This window comes from Pinus tabuliformis, chromosome 8 (assembly GCF_031772625.1).
Source record: "Pinus tabuliformis cultivar Carrire ecotype Pingquan chromosome 8, CPIR1, whole genome shotgun sequence".
In the NCBI taxonomy this organism is placed as follows: domain Eukaryota; kingdom Viridiplantae; phylum Streptophyta; class Pinopsida; order Pinales; family Pinaceae; genus Pinus; species Pinus tabuliformis.
Window position 1 is genome coordinate 858111951 of NC_142294.1, and position 18031 is coordinate 858129981.

Sequence of the window (18031 nt, forward strand, 5' to 3'; positions counted from 1 at the left end):
ATGTAAATCAATTAGGTTTATAAAGGGTGGTTTATATTGATTTATATGTAAATCAATTAGGTTTAAAACTGCATTTTCTTGCAAAGAGCTCCTCTTCCTCAGATGTAAGGAAACAATTTAACGACCAAGACTCAGAGGCATCTGGCATGAGTGAAAGTCTGCCCCCTCATAGACCACCAATGGGTATTTACAAGTGGGGTGATTTTCCATAAATAACAATGATGAGTCAACCTGCATTAGCATATAGCAACAAGTGATTGTTGTCCACACTGTTGGTTTGACAACTAAGTTATGGTGGTTAAGAGAAATCATTATTCTCCTCTCAAACTATATTCAATTGCCCCAAACAACATATTGAAGATAAATATAAATTATTGCTTAACTATTCTATATTTTGACGATTTTAATTGATCCATCATAAATATAAATCATTGTTTAGCTATTCTATATTTTGAAGTTTTTAATTGATGAGTCAATCTCATTAGCAGATAACAACCAATGATGACTATCCACATTGTTAGTTTGACAAGAAAATTAAATAGCAACCAATGATGACCATCCACATTGTTAATTTGACAATGAAATTATGATAAATTTTCCCACTATTTAAAAGTTAAGTGGTTTGAAAAAATAATTATTCTCTTTTTTAACTAAATTCAATTAGCCCAAATAATATATTAAAAATAAATATAAATTATTATTTAACTTTCTACATTTTAATTTTTAAACCATTCAATTTTTTATTTAAAAAAAAACCAACCACCTCTCATTCATTCAACCTTTGAATAGAAAATATGATATAGTGAATCTCAACATCAACATCAACTTCCCAACTTCCTCCCATTGACATATATAAATTATTAAAATAAATTACACAATATAAATACCACATTCCTCCCATTGACATATATAAATTATTAAAATAAATTACACAATATAAATACCACATGCTCAATGTCCATCCCTTTAATATCAACTTTCCTCATAGTGACAAAGTCAATATACCCCAGATACACACAACGTTTTTCATACGAAGAGAGACCAACTTTTTCACATATACATATTGGGACAGCATAGGTTGAGTATGCGTACATTTATGAGACGGATGATATTCTCTTTGAGGTATATTATATGTATATATTATTTCTCCATGCAAAGCAAACTGACTGGCGAGAGACAGCACACGTCTTAGTATACATCTCTTTGATGATATTTTCTTTGAGGTATATTTTCTATATATATTGTTTTCCCATGCAAAGCAAACAGTCTGCCAATTCATGTGGCAATGCGTGATGCATTTACTAGATGGCTTGTTTGTAAATATATTGACTTGCGAGCAAATTCCACGTGGGTTGCTCTTGAAAATCAATAAAGCTGAGGTTTGAGAGAGCGCAGTTTAAGTATTTGAAACATGTGAAAGCCGGGGATTATGCATGAAGCTGTGCTTGGCCACTTGACTGTCACGCCATTGTCCGAAGGAACGAAAGGTATGCACGATGATTCTTCCTTCAATTATTCACAGTGGCCTTTAAATCTTAAATCCAAAGAGGTCCTACATATACTGAAGCTCTTAGATTCAAAATGTGCTTCTATTTAAAGTAAAATGCTCATATATTATATAAAAAAGACTGGATTCTGTAGTACCCTGCACAGTAGAATATCTTGCTGTCTTCCTGCATTTATAGTACTGTTTGAATTATTGGTTCACCCATTGGCAGTAAGTGAGTTAGTCAGACTGGGTTTCCTTAGTTTAGGCCTTTCCAAGTGGCAGTCATAATTCAAGTTTTACCAACTTGTTCTTTTTTGCAGTGAGATGTCGAATTCCGGGGGTTTGTTCTGTGGTTGGATTTTGGGGATAATCGAAGTATAGCATTGTAGGTCATGCTGTCTATGTGGGGTTCTCATGTGCTTTGCACAACTAGGATTTGGGTTCTGGTTTCCCGAGATGAACAGTGAAGTGCAATGTTGGGGGAGGGTTTGGAGATGAGGTAACTGTTGTCTAGTCCTGTTCATGCATGTAGCTTTTTTCTCAGAGCATTGTCCTAAGAATTTCATGTCACCCTTTGCTATCTGGCAACATGGTTTTCATAGAAAATTTGAAAGTTGTATTAATGGGATGCACTTGCCATGCTAAGCCATCATAGCGTCAAAATTATCTTTCCCTTACATTTCCATGCCAATAGAATGAGAGCATGACATCTCGCTTATACCAATCTCTTATTAAGGCTGCTAGATGAGCTATATGCACAAAAGAATCCAAAATTGGATATGGCTCCATTATTAGCTGATATGCTTAGTATATTTGAACTTTATCACAAGACTTGAAATCCTGTATGATCATGCTTCTTCATTTGGGGTTAATGTCAGCTGACTAGTAGGTGGTATACAACCCTTTTTCAGAAGATTTTGGAGCCTCATAAGAAATCCTGTATGATCATGCTTCTTCATTTGGGGTTAATGTCAGCTGACTAGTAGGTGGTATACAACCCTTTTTCAGAAGATTTTGGAGCCTCATAAAGGATCTTTTAGGATATTCTGCATGATGACCTTTCCCTGTAACCATGACCTGTCATCCGCTGCTGAGGTGTCATATAATTGCACTGCCCGTATTTGTAACTAGTCATGCTTGTGTAATTATAAGAAGTTTTCCAGCCAACTTAAAATTCCGCGCAGACGATGGCATCCATATTTGGTTGTCTGGTAAAGTAATTTTGTCCATCATGTTAATTGGGTTTATTTTGAGTGGTTGGGAGGATTGATTGTTATCCTCACCACCTAGGTTCAATTTTCTCAATTTCCTGAAATGATATATTGAGCTCATATTGAGTATAATGCAATAATGTTGTAACTTTCTCAATTTCGTGAAGTGATACGTTGAGCTCATATTGAGTATAATGCAATAATGTTGTAACGACTTCAAGCTTTGTTGTTGAATGACCTTGCTCCCTCAATAATATCTTACCCTTTCCTACAGTCCAGAGGGTGGGATGATTTGTTTCGTGGAAAAAAAATAAGTCTGTCCATGGACACTACTTTCCGTCCAGAGGCGTGAGGCCCTAAAGCTATATCATAATCTGTAAACATGGGAATGTCTCGAGAAAGTGAAAGATTGCATGTTTTCTGCCGGAAAGCTTTTAGTCTAAAAATATTTGTGGGAAAAACCTGTTATCAGTTTTATAACCAACGTTTTGGACTAACTGAGTGAGTCCATCATCAGGGCAATGTGATCTGCATTTTGAGAAGAGAGAGCGTGAAAGCATGGAGCAATTAATAGTTAATAGTTAATTGAGAATAGGTATTTAGCTCTTGAAATTCTCAGCTTTTCAAAATTTAGAGCATTGTTCATTATGTCCCTTCCATGGTGGGACTTAATGGTGTTAAAGAGTGAATCGATACAGGTTGGTAGAATTTTAAAATGTTCGTGGAAAAAACCTGTTATCAGTTTTATAACCAATGTTTCGGACTAACTGAGTGAGTCCATCATTAGGGCAATGTGATCTGCATTTTTAGAAGAGAGAGCGTGAAAGCATGGAGCAATTAATAGTTAATAGTTAACTGAGAATAGGTATTTAGCTCTTGAAATTGTCAACTTCTCAAAATTTAGAGCATTGTTCATTATGTCCCTTCCATGGTGGGACTTAATGGTGTTAAAGAGTAAATCCATACAGGTTGGTAGAATTTAAAAATATTTGTTGAAAAAACCTATTATCAGTTTTATAACCAATGTTTTGGACTAACTGAGTGAGTCCATCATCAGGGCATTGTGATCTGCATTTTGAGAAGAGAGAGCGTGAAAGGATGGAGCAATTAATAGTAAGTATTTTGAGCCTATGTTAACTCATATAGGGGAATTACTGTTAGAAAATTTCAAAAAGTGCCTTTTCCTAAACAGAATAGGAAAACCAGCAGGCCCACAGCTCATCTGGGACTGCTACTTTACTATGCAGAATTTTAAGTTGAGTTTAGAAACATCATCAAATTCTGTACGCTTTGTTTTTCTAATAGTATAATCATAAGTTGGGCTGATAAAAATTGTAGTATGCTTCCCTGACTTGTTCTTTCTGCATTGTCTCTTATTAGTTTGTCAAATAGGAATTTTTTATAAAATGAATGAAAGAAACTGCTTTGAAGTCTGATCTAGTTATTTTTGTGGTTGCTTGTTATGAATTCTCATATGCTTTGGTTTAATCCTATGTCGAGATATATCTTTTGCTATAGCTGGCAAATGATGTTACAATTTTTTAATCATGGATGACATGGCCAGAGTCTGAAAAACATAGCTAGCAACATCATGCAAATGGAAACGTCTAATTTTAACATATAGCTTATTTGCAGAGTTTGCGTATATGGAGGATGAGTGTTCCAATGACAAATATGTCTTTATGATCTAGTTTTAATGTACTAACAATTGCTCTAGATGTTACCGATGCTTAGATAGGATTAGGATTTAAGGTTTTCATAGTTGTCACATAAGCTTAGAAAAGTTGGTTCCAATTTGCATCCTTGAAAAATTGTACAGCCAATATAAAGTATTCCAAATGGAAAATAAAAAAAATGGTATCTTGCACCCTATTTACGTTTAGAGTATCATGCTTGTGATGCATAGAGGATGTACACATTCATATACTAATCCGAGTGGATCTCTGACAATAAACAAAATAGTAGTTGTTGGCTTGGATTTGATTCTTAGAGGTGAAACCTAGTTTGTGATCCAAACTTACAAGACTTGCAACAGGATTCATGGAGTCTATCAAAGCTCAACAACATACAATGGAGCTAGAACCCTGTGGTTGAGGATTGAGTTTGACTGGAATTGTCATCGTGGCCAGCTTGGTATAACCATGACTAAGAACCAATACCACAAACTTTGTTGTAGAGGGTATGTGTCAAACATATGTTTGCTATTAAGGTGAGAGATGGATCTAATGTGGAATCAGAGTCCATGCAAGTTGGAGAAGGAGACCATTCCATGTAGGCAAATGGAGGCACAACATATTGCAAAATGTGTGGTAGTGTGCTCACATGGAGGTGACATAAAGGGTGTAGAACCTCCTCACATGCATTGTGGGATCAACTCTTGATCTAAGTTGCACGATACGGGGAAACGGGTATGAGTTTCTGAAACGGGTACGGGTATGAAACGTGACCCCCCCCAAATTTTGGAAACAGGGAAACGCGATATATATATATATATATATATATAAGGACATTTAAGAAATATGTGCAATCATAAAGCATACATGATACATTATAATTTATTACATTATGATTAAATTGTCCAATGTCAATGCATAAACTATAAGTCTCTAAATTTACATCACATTTACTCATGAATGATCACATAATGAAAATAGCAATATCCAAAATCAGCGTTTATTATATATATGAGGTTGCAAGTACAATAAAGACAATGAGGCTGCAAGTACTATAAAGACTAAAGACTAATAGCCTTCAACCTTCATCCTCATCATCATAATCCTCATCAAAAATAGAAGCAGAAGCATGCTCAACAGTGGATGGTGGAGTTGAAGAAGATGATTGACCAATTCCACTTCTAGGCTCTCGGTCTTCAATATTCAAGGAAGCAAGAGAGAGCTCCAAATCAGAATTTCTTGGATCCACATCCCATTATCTAGAAGGACCACTGCTATATTCTGGACCCCTACGAGATGCAAGGCGAAGGTTGGTGTTATTTACAAAAAATACCATAATAAATATGAAAGATTCAATAGTTATAAAAAGTACTAGAAACTAGAAAAGACAAGTAAATATATTATCTACTACTTGACTTTCTTGCCACGAGAAATTTCTAATTTCTTGTCTCGTGCTTGATTAGGAGTCTCCTCTTGCATAGTCGAACAACCTTGGTGCTCTTCATTAAATACAAGTTCCATACCCTAGTACCCTAGGCGTTCTTGATTATTGAGAGTCTCCCTTGCATAGAGGGCTTGGTGCTCTTGATTAAATACAAGTTCCATACCCTAGTACATGACAAAATCCAATGGAAACATTCCCCCCAATCCTGAAATCCTAAATAAATGATAAGTTTGTTGGATTTTGAGTGAGATCTAAAATTCTACTTTCGCCATATGAAATCCAATGAGGGCGAAACCACTCCCAAACATCCTGAGTCATTTCATGGTAATGTTAAAAATTTAAGTCAAAGGATGAAAATGAAAGATAAAGGAGAACTTTAAGAATTTAATATTACCATGAACTACACATCAACACTAGGGCCATAGGCTTGACCATTAGGCTGCCCCATTCAATCCTTTTTTTCCAATCTTCAATATCTCCCTCTATCACTCCTGAATTGGCAGAGAGAAAAAAAAAAACATGAAAAAGACACCACTTAAAGGTTGAAACGTGGTCGTACGACCTGGAAACGCATTTCAGGTCATACTAGGCCACGTTTCCCCCACGTGAAATTTTCTCTAGGCCGTACCAAACACGTTTCCGCGTTTCTGTCTTGTTTCTTCCTAGAAACAACCTCTGGCCCAGCGTTTCCTGCAACATAGCGAGTCTTGATCAATGGTTTGCACATTTCATTGCTTTTTAGAGCTTTTAAACCATGGGAATGTGCAGACTGTTCGACCTAGATTATATTGGATGACTCGAATCCACAAGGGGCTATTAGGATCTCTTCTAAGACCATTTGCCTATTACCTTGTGAGCCTATTACCACAAAATTTAGAAGGCCCTAGGGAGGGAAATCCTATAGGACAAAAAGCTAGATTAAGTGCCAACAATAGGACAGTGGCCCACTATCACCATAACCAAGGGCCCCTGCTCTTTACAGACTTTCACCGATGGGAGGAGTCCTGGTAGGATTGTGATCACCTATAATAAATATCCTAGGGTTTTAAGATGCAAGGTGATAGATTAGGACCTCTTAAGGAAAGCTCAAGATTATGATATAATGCTTCAAAAGGTGCTTTGCTCCCTATAAGAGACCTAGAAATGAATTGCGCAAGACCTAGCGTTATGTGAATAATCATGGATGATGGTACTCCCGAGATCAAGGAAATAATGAGAAACGACCTCTTATGATTTACTTCAACAAGTACTAAGCTTATACAACCTTCAAGGAAGTTCTCAAGTTGAGGGAGAAGAACCTAGGGTTTCCCTCTTGGAGCAACACCTAGGGCAAGAAATTTTATGGATGAAACTCGAGTGGATGCCCACCAAACTTGGAGCATAGATAGCCTAGACCCTAAGCTTGATGTTTAGGCTCTCAAATTCTTGAAAAATCTCCTCCCTAAAATTTCGCTACAAGCCCTAGATTTTTTCCCTAGCCTTAAAGGACCAAATTTTAAGAGGAAAAATTATGGATGAAAAGTAGAGATGACCACCAAGGACTTGGATTAGTGCCTTTTTCTTTGGGCATAGGGAGTCTTAGGATGCTCAAGATGAGCCAAATCATCTCTAAGGAGGCTTAAAAATGATGTCGTAGATACCACATTTAAGCATTTACCCACTTCAAAGATAATGGAATTTCATGGAGAGTTCAAGAACTTCCTCCACTAGGAACATTCATTACACGGCATACATTGAATAACATATGCAATACTCAACTAAAAATCCTTCCATACATTAAACAAATTAAAGGAAAAATTTTATCAACATTAAGCACGTACAAGATGACATGCAATATATCCATCCGAGATCTAAGAAATAGCTCCAAAGAAGATATGTGAATTAGCTCCAAATGTCAAAATGGATTCTAAAACATTCTCCAATAGCCAAAGAAACAAGTGCGAGTTATTCTCAAGAGATCTAATCCAAGTATGATGATGATGAAAAGCTCAAATGAGCTCTCATCTATTTATACATGATCTATCAAGTCTAATATTAGCCTAGAAGCCCCTTATTAGTTGTCAAATGGAGGGAAAAACTAATTGTGGTTACAAGCCAACCACATTGCCAATGATAAATCATAAAGATAAGCCCACAAGAGGGCCGAAATGCTAACATCATCATTGCATGGGCCTCTTGGAGGCATGCGTTGAGCTCTCTCTATGCTAGAATGAGTCAAAAGGCTTCATAAATGATCTCCTAGGGGTTGGCCCCTAGTCATGCATGCAAATCATCAATTGGACCCCAGTTTTGTGTTTAGGGAACAAAATGGGTTTTATGGGTCTCTTCGTGGTAGAATAACTTGTATCTGCTCCAACGTTGTGGGCTCAGAGGATGGTGCTATCCCTGCCAAGTCTCAGTAGTGAGACAAACCTCATCTGGGCCTCGGATCAACTGCCAAATCATATATATATTGCTAAGCTAGCTAGGGCCATGTTGGTCCAAGTGCATCATCTTGTGAATAAAATGGGGCAAAGTGTAGACCATTGTGGTGTTGTAGGTGCCCATGGAGTGAAGTAATGATGCTTTGCAAGTATATGAGTCCCATGGCTCTCAACGCTTACCCAGATGTTGTCATATGCTCCTCTAGTGGACTTGGGTACCAGTTAAGTTGCCTAGCCCATGACAAAACCACCTACAAGTCACATATAATGTCTAGTGCTACATCCTCACCATCAGGTACAATAATTCATTAGTGCATCTAAGTGAACCAAACTTGTTAATCAAGGCCACATTGGGACTTCATATGGGGCTTATCTTCTAAGTTTAGGGCTTTAATCTCATAATAGTGTTACCTCCCTAGGTAGGAGTGGTTAATAAATGACCCTATTAGGTGTTCCTAGCCCCTAAGGGGAAATACAGGTCCTAGGTACATCCTTCAATTAATAGGTGGCATGTGAATGATGATGAAATGGATGGGGACACAGGGATCTCAAGGCCAAATGCCATGGGTACAAGGATAACAATGATGAGGGATGTCCACATATTGGGTATATAGATGTAGGAGGGAGAAATCGTGGATACATGAGATACCCCATCCTTTGTTTTTCCACACCTCTTTATTCTACTTTTGCCTTTTCTTGATTTGTCTTTGTATTACTGCTCGGGGCTCTAAGAAATGAGAGCATGCTGTGAATGATATAAAATAGTTATTACCTCTTATGGTGGGGCATTTCATCAACCAGTAGGGGTTGGGACGTGCATGGGTTCTTTAATGATGTGGGGGCACTCTTGGGGCCCTAAGAACCAAGGTGATGGCCATGATAAGGGGTAGAGATCATGTTTAAATTTTTCCCACGTGCTATTTAATGTCCTGGCCATATTTTGTATTTTATAATATTCCTTTTCTTTTGTTTCTTGCTTGTGGCCATGATATGCTTTTAACTTTCTTTTAGCTGCATCAACCTTTGGGGCAACATTTCTAGGCCTGACCTGGATATGTGGATAAGGGGAGGGGGTGTTGACGATCTTGGGTCTAGGATAGAATCTTAGAATCTCTGACGCTACCAAACCAAGAATCTCAACAAAGCTACTTTGCACAACGGAACAATATAAAGCAGTAAATCACACATGCACAAGTATAGACAACTTTTTACAAATTTCAACCCAACTTCATTATATTAATAAACATATAATACAACTGTCTAGGGCTCCCATACAAGGGATAATGACCCTCAATTATCCACAAGTACAAGAATACAAGATACACTGACAATCTCGCTGCAGTCTCTATGTCGTATCTCATCTTGCCGGTCCTTCGCTTCCGTTCTGCTCTCTAGTTGCCCCTTAGTCCATCAAAGGACAACACATAGAGCCTCCAGGAGGGTTGTCACCTATCACTACTGCAAGTCGCTTCTGCTACAATGAACACGGGTTGATCCAATCTTCTCTTGTAGGTTGGCCAACACCTGCGCTCCAATAGAACAATCTAGTAGCCTCTTTTGTCCATCAAAGAGCTACACATTAGGCTCCAATCTTCACCCAACCTTCAACTGTCAAGCTCTCATTATGACTGCTTGTCAAAGGCTACTTTGGACCATCAACACGTTTCCCTCCACCAATCCAATGACGCCCAATACTCCACTCCAAGATCTACACATAGGAGAGGCTTTTAACCACCAAGTTAAGCCCTCCAAATGGCTCTCACAAGCTACAATAACTCTGTCCACACTAGGATTGATCCAACTAGCATCTAGTCAACATGAAACCATCACATACCTGTCCAATCATGGGATGTCATACATTGTTGTAGGTATATCCCACTAGTTAAGGCTGCAACTACACTGTAATAGCTACCTTTCCTCACGTCTAGACCTCCCTTTTCTGCTGCGGTCGTCCCTTTCTATCTTCTGACCACAATCTCCTTCAAGTCTAGGCTGAATCTAGCCCCAAACAAACCTTCTCAGCCCCCTGTTCCAATGAGACAAGGCCTATGGCCTTCCTGTAGCTATAGGTAGCCTTACGACCTGCCTATTTCAAGGGAAAAGAGTCCTGCAACCTACTTGTTTGTGCCTCCAAGAATTGCGGCCTGAGAAAAGGAGAAGGCCCACACTAAAACTCTACCCATAACTCCTCTAAAGCATGCGGCTTACCTTTGCTGCTCCACAGACTTGTGAAACCCAATCAAACAAGACCAAAACAGTCCTCCTCCACTTCGACCTTCTTCCTTTTTGAGCTGCGGCTGCCTTAGGATGGTATTCCTATGAAAGATGCACTTTTGGATGAGATAAAATGATGTCCAACAACTTCTATTTATACACTTTAGAAGGGCTACACGAATAGACATGTCTTTCCGCACGTGCACTCCAAGCCTACATGACTTATGTGCCAAAAACTCATTGTTAACCTTCAAAAATTCATATCTCAATAAGGACATCTCAGATTTCGATGATTCTTGAAGCGTTGGATTCTCCTCACCGTCCTCTATCATCTCCATCCATCACATGTCCAAAATGCTCCATGGTTTTGGCCCAAACATCGATGGGTGCAAAACCCCAACCTTGGGTTCCAAGCCCACAAGTGACTCTTGTGGTGCTCCAACCTCCAAACCCTAAACCCTAGGGCTTGGACTCTGGAGTACCTCCCAAGATACTCAACAAATCAACACTTCCTCTTAGTGAGGGAGGTACTTCCAAGACTAGGAAGTAACAATTCATCATCATCACTACTCGCAACGCTCGCCCAACTCTTGGCACTCACCAATGCAGCAATCCCTGTAGTATGAACTACGCTTCTCTCAGAAGTGTCATTGTCACTGGAAGCATCCTGCTTCTTCTTATTCTCCTGTATCGCTTTCTAATCCCTCCATGATTCCTTCTTGGCAGATGTGGAAGCACCCTTGCTCCCCACTGACCACGCACTCTTTTTGGTCTGCAAAGTCTCCCTCTGAACCTACAAACTCTCGCTAGAACTCGACTCCCTCTAATCCTCTAGAATCTAGACCTTCTTCTTTGGAACCTGTACCTGCCCCTCTGAAGCCTGCACTTGCAACTGCTTCTCTGGAACCTGCACCTAGTTTGCCTGCTTCTTCTTTCCATGATCCATAGGCTTTCTTGTCAGCCTGTATAGACCATGCTCTCTAACTCCAAGCACAATACCTACGGAGCTAGAGCCTCTAGGTGTGAGTCTTGCCTTCGAATCCTGGAACAAGACCTCAAACCCTTTCTTCTCGATTATCAAGACATATATCACGATATATGAGTCTTGGTACAAACAGTGCATCCTGGATCCGCATCACTCGTCCTGGCTCCATCTTGAATGGAACAACTCTCGATCCTTGGATCTCCTTCTGACTCTTGTCGCCCAATACCATGTGCAACTTCGAGCCCCATTCAGCTAGAGTCTCGAAAACCTCCTTAGACCTTGTCATATGTTTCGACGCACCACTCTCCACGTACCATCCATCCTCATCGATAGTACCCTGCGAGAAATGAGAGATCATATTAAAGTCCTCCTCCTCCAACCTCCTGGTGAGATCATCTATCTCAGTAGAAGTGGCAACACTGACGACTTGCTTCCCTTTCTTCTTCTCGTCATCTCCCTTCTTCTTCATCAAACATCTCGACGAAAAATGACCCATCTTGCCACAGTTGAAACACTTGACTTTACTCAAGTCCTTATTCTGCTTACCCTTCATTTGTGTTGGGAGTGCCATGTCATCATTTGAAGTCCTCTTCTTCAGATGTGTTACCGCTCAAAATAGTAGGGGAATCCCTAAAGGGCAAATGCTAGGCCAAGGTCAACAAATGGAGTCTTAGCTCACTGTCAACTCAGCGAAGGCTCCCTTCTATTTACAGATTTTCACCAATGGGAGGAGACCCGGTATGTGTGGAGTCACTTAATGAAGGATGAGTCAATAGAAATGAGTGACCCAAACAACCCTTTCCCAGAATTTGAAGGATATAGATTGCTTTCTTTGTAAGCAAGGTACAAGGTAATTTAGGGAAAGGAGGAGAGGATTTGAGGGTTAGGTTTATGGGATAAGAAGGGAAATCCTTGTTAGAATTGGTATCCCAGATGGTTCTTGAATAATAGCCCTTTGAAGGAGTGGGACCACTCGGGGCCTAGTGGACCCGATCTAGGGTACGAGGAAAGTATAAAATAATCAATGATTTTCCTACCCTAGACAAGGTGGGAAGGATCAAAGAAAGTATTTCAATCGATGATGTTGTATTGACCCTGGGAAGTGCTAGCCTTGGGGATGGAAGGGAAAGTTTTGGTCCTGGAGCTAGGGCTTGGATTTTCTCCCAACTCCATCGTCAGAATGTCTTCAAACCAGGAGGAGGACTAGAGGAGAGGCCAGCGCAGGAGACCCTAGGAGATCAAACTTTTTTAGTGGCTAGCTTGTCAGGAAATTGATGTCCTAGGCACCCCAATGTGGCTAGAATTGGGAGAAGGTGAAAGAATAGGATTTTTGGTGACCACCCTTAGTAGATCAGTGCCTTAGTACTTGGGAGAATGGAGTCTATGTTGATTATGTGTAAGATTTCTTGGTTTCCAGTCAAGTAGGCCTCAAAATTACTTCACAAACCCTCTATGTCAAGTGAAAGCAATCTTGCAGCTTTTATACTTCAAATGTACAAGAGGAATGGCTTGTCAAGGTCAAATCTTACTTGTAGGATATTTCACTCATACTACAAGGGCCAATGCATGGAGAGAATGTTATAATAGAAACAATCCCACAATATTAAGCAATAATTTGCATGCAGCAATTAGCCTTAAAACAACGAAAATCCCATCCAACATATATGACAAAAGTAACAAAGAATAGAATCACAATTCCGTACTTACATGTAGTAGAGTATATCCAATCATTCACAAATGACAATAAAGAAGCTCCAAAAGAAGATAAACCAATAACCATACATTAAAATTCATCCATAAATGCTCCAATTCACCCTCCAGCAAAAAGTGTGAAATTCTCTAAAGAAAAGAGAGATCCAATCCAAAGTGATAATGAGAAATGATCTAACCTCACTTGTACTTATACACAGCTAAGGAGTTTGAATTAGCCTCCTTGGCCTACATAAGCCCCAAAAATAAAATAATGTGCTAATAATACAACCTTTTGGTGACAAGCCCACCAAACTAGCTCACAAATGAAAAAGTAAGCCTCTCAAGAGGTCAAATAATAATCTATGCATGTCGTAGGGCCTTCTAAGAGGCCTAATGAGGTCCATGGGTGCCACAATGAAGAATAGGACCCTCAAAAGAAGTGGACAAGGGGTTGGCCCCTTGTAATAACCTATGGTGCTCCAAATGACTATGGGGGCACACAAGTGTCCTCATGGGTCTCCAAACAAATTGAAGATGCTTGTAGGTTGCCCTCAAGGGCTAGGATGATAATGTAGGAGATGCCACATCATCGTAGAAGTCCTGGATCATCTACCAAGTGTATGGTGTAGATTTGGGGCCAGTTGGGCATGATGGATTAGGTGCATCCTCCTCGTCCAATAAGTGAACCACGAGCAATCTCTAAATGGATGTTGGGATCCATGAAGTGCAATCTGTTGTTATGGAGGCCCATGGCTCTCAACGCTCACCCTATGTGTGCCAATGTAGCCCTCTGGAGGATTAGGACCCCGTATAGGGAGACCAAACCCCAAATGGAAACCATCTGCGATCCTGCATAAGATCCAACCCGTCCCCTAGGCTTCCAGTACAACAAGTCATTAGAGAAATTGACTAAATGAGTTTACCTAATCATGGACCACTGGTGGAGACTTCATAATGGCATGCCCTTCCATAATGGGCTTCGGGATGTGCCAATGTCTCCTAAACTCCCAATGGGGTTAACCAAGCACTCTATTAGGTGGTTTCTTCTTCTAAAGGGGATAATATTGTCAAGGTACATCCGTTAAAAGGTGTTGGCATGTGGCAGGTAGGTGAATGAGGGAGGGAATGAGAAGGGGCAACCCTGGGTCACATGCTGGGGCACGAGGGTAGCTAATAAGAGGGAAGCCCACACTTGGGTTTATAAGGTGTAGGAGGGAGAAATCATGGTACATGAGGTGCCCAGGCCTTGATTTTTCCACCCTTCTTTATATGCCTTATGCCTTTTTATGATTTTCTTTGATTAACTGCTCGAGGCTCAAGGGGTTAGAGCATGATGGATAAGATACAACAGTGAATTCCCTCCTTTAAGGTGGGGTGGTTCATCGCCCACTAGGAGTTGGGACAATCATGGGTTCCTATATGATGAAGATGGCTCATAGAACCTGTTGGAACCGAGGTGATGGCCATGATGATGGGGTAGAGCTCATGTATTGGCTTTTTCTCACGTGCTAATGTTTTTGTCTCGGCCATATTTTGCATTTTGTGGTACTTTTCCCGTTGAATGTGGCCATATATGCTTTTAACTTTCTTTTTCGTTGCATCAACCTCTAGGCTTCATTCTAGGCCATGACCCAAGGTGTGGGCAAGGCGAAGGGGTGATCTGACCCTATGTGGACCCAGGTGGAAGAAATGATGGATGTGGGTAATAATGAATGGAAAGAGGGTAATATGAGCAGATAAGGGAGGGGGACCACACACCAAAATCGGGGTTTCCCTTGAAATACCATCCCTGGAACCAGATGGTCAGTAAAAAAAGATCCCACGGGACTAGAATCCAAGGTTAATGCCTAAAAGGTGTCTAGGGGACAGAAGCTCAGACCTAGCCTATTCTTTTCGTTGAATCCCCCCATTAATCCATGCCCAGAAATGTCCATGATAAGAAAACTACAAAACTCAATTTCAAAATGACAAGGCATACCTTTAGATTCAGGAGGCCCACCTTCAAACATAAGATCACATGGCTGGCTCAGGTTGCGGAAAAATGGCACAATGAGCTAGCTGATGGCTACAAGGGGTTGTTGTCTGTCTGCTGAGGACCATCTTGGAGAAATTTTTTCTCGTAGGGATATTACTCGCAAAATGGTGGGTAACATCTAGCTCCAACTTGGACTGATCTCTCAAAGAAGTGGGCGAAGCTACTCGAACGAAAGGTTACAAGAACTCCAATAATCTCTTAGTTACCGTAGTCCTATCACTTGCAAATACAATAGATAGAAAAAAACACGAGGCAACATGCTTTTGCGACGCCTCATGATCGCACATGCTAATATGTTAGGCCATAAAATCAACAGAAAAATAAAGATATGCAAATTTTTAATCTAAATGTAGCTAATCTACCATGAGAAATATCATATGATGTTCTATCTAATGCAAAAACAATCAGCGTGCAATGCATCCTACTCTACCATGCATATGGTAAGGCTAATACTAAGTGTAATCATAAAGCCAGTGCAACCAACATATCATCACATCAATATACATATGCCTACCAATATGATTACTCATTTAGGAACCCCAAATCGAATGTGGACATAGTCACATGGCGGATGAAGCAGGTGGGAGGCCGAAAAATATGATCTCCATTCGAGGTAAAGGGAAGTCCTAGGAGAAAGGAAACTGGTCAATCTAGAGGCCCCCAACTTTCCTTCTAGGTACAAAATGGTGGAATGAATGATCACTCTCAAGAACTCCTTATCACGATCATTGTTTGTAATATCATGTTTTAAGGATGTCACATGGTTGTGATAAGAGGGGAACGAAGGGTGAGAGAAAGGAGTGCAACAAATAGGTCTCTCAATGTGATGGTCACATTAGAGAGGGGAGGTCGTGGAGTGATCATAATCCTGAGGATGGGTCTAAGGGGATAACGTATATTCAATGAAGGGTTCTTTCTTGACACAATGTTCAGAAAGGGGAGAAGGGGCATGGTCACTCGAGGTCATATCAAAAGAGGTGAGGTAATTACTTGAGGAAGACTCAAGGTGGTGAACAAGATGGAAAGGCAGAGGCGAAGTATCATATTCAACGGGATTTCCCTCCCCGCACTCTAAAGGCTCAAGTGATCTAAATACATAGTCATAAGGTGAGTAGGTGGGAGCCTCATTTCTTTCCTCATTATAAGCATCAAAGATTGGTCTTTCGCTAAAAGGAGAATCAATCACTTCCAACTGTCCTTCTTCATGCAAGGGAAAATAATAATTCTCCCTCCCAAAGGCATTGATGGGTATGTCATCGCAAGTAATGTCCAAGATAAAGGAGAAACTGATTTCAATCTCATCCTCCTTGTCAGTATCATAAATGGGAGCACAATCAAATTGGGGCCCAACAATCTCCCATTTCTCCTTTTCAATGCGGAAATAATCTCCAATGTCATTCTTCAAGGAGCTCACGGGATCACCTTATGCAACGTTTTCAAAAGGAGAGTCATCAAGAGTGATACCCTTGAGAAAGGTAAGGTCAGTCTCGACCTTACTTTCCATAACTTCATTGTCCTCAACACGTGCTCTCAAAATCATCCTGCCCGTCCTGCAACCCCAATAAGGACTCATCTTCCTGCTCATCACCGAGATCCTCAAGGTCATCTTCATCTGGGTTGGTTGACAAGCAGTACCTCTCTTCTTCTCTCTTCTCTTGAAGAACAATGGCTAAGGTATTTGTTACATGATTCTGGTAGAGTATGTTTCTAGGAGGAGAGCATTAGTAGGGTTTTCTTTATATTCACATTTCATCTATGTTGCCAGGAAACGTGGGTGCGGGGACGGGGACGACATTTTTGGAAACAGGGTGCGTGGGTTCGTCGGGTAATATAATAATATTAAATTTTAATAATTATATTTTATAAATTATAAATTTATAAGTAATAATATATATGAAATTTGAATTTGTATATTTTTTCAACTTTAAACAAGAAAACTTTAATGATAATCATTTAAATGGGACAGATTTTGTCACACACAGCTGACTGAGATACACTAGCCAAGTTTCCTACAAACTCAAGAGTACGCTAAAAAATCCTAAAGTATTTTGAGTTCTCAAAGACTCAACATTTTAAACTTTATTTTATTGGGCTGCCTTGTGTGTTTGGTGGGACAGTAGTGAAATATATGCTGCCAGCAGCCATAATTTATACTTTAATGTAGCCATAAGCCTAAAAAAACCACATAATTTATATGTTAATGACAAATGTAATGATTCAATTTTTCAAAAATTAAAATATATATACTATGAACTGTTTTTCCTGAACAAATTCTGAACCATTTAATTGGATTTTGTTGATCCATGGTGAAATTACATTGCAAGGGCAAGCAACACCATTGTTAGAGGGTAGATAATGAACTGGCTTGAATGTTGTGTAGATGATTGAGTTGAAAATTTGAAATACATTCTCACTGAACGGTTTATATTGTAAAGAATAGCACAGAGCTATATTCAGTGTATGAATGCAATTATGTAATGCCATTCATTAATGCAAAAAATGATGAAGATTTTCTGCGCTTTATTAATCTATTTGCAACTATTTCAGGTTAAAAGAACTGAAACGTATACTTCTCATATTATAGTATATAGTATAAAAAATTAAAAATTTAACAAGTCTGGGCTGAGTAGAGATAAGTTTGTGGCATTGTCATCTCTGTTTAGGGCTTCGGTTGGGTACAGGAGTCTGCATAGGGAGGCCGAGGTCTGTTCCTTAGTGAACAGTGAGTTGTTTTGTGTAAACAGTGGCATGAATCAAGCCCTACAAGGAGGAGGAGGGACTATGCCGCAGCTGTAGGAGGCAAATTGAGTGTATAAAAGTGGACTGACAGTTGTGGCTCATGTTGCAGACAATCCGAAACAGCAA

At 39.8% G+C, this 18031-nt stretch overlaps 1 protein-coding gene across 5 annotated transcripts in view; it reads left to right on the plus strand.

The window, feature by feature from the left end:
* Positions 1 to 1265: 1265 nt before the first annotated feature.
* LOC149238269 (bZIP transcription factor 1-B-like) overlaps positions 1266 to 18031 on the plus strand; it is a 79685-nt gene continuing 62919 nt past the window's right edge. For 4 of the 5 annotated variants that reach the window (XM_089366941.1, XM_089366944.1, XM_089366945.1 and 1 more), the window contains exon 1: positions 1266 to 1487. The gene's annotated coding sequence lies outside the window, so the exon portion shown is untranslated. Of the gene's footprint in view, positions 1488 to 3757; positions 3814 to 18031 lie in introns of all 5 variants that reach the window. The other variant, XM_089366942.1, reaches the window with a different exon arrangement.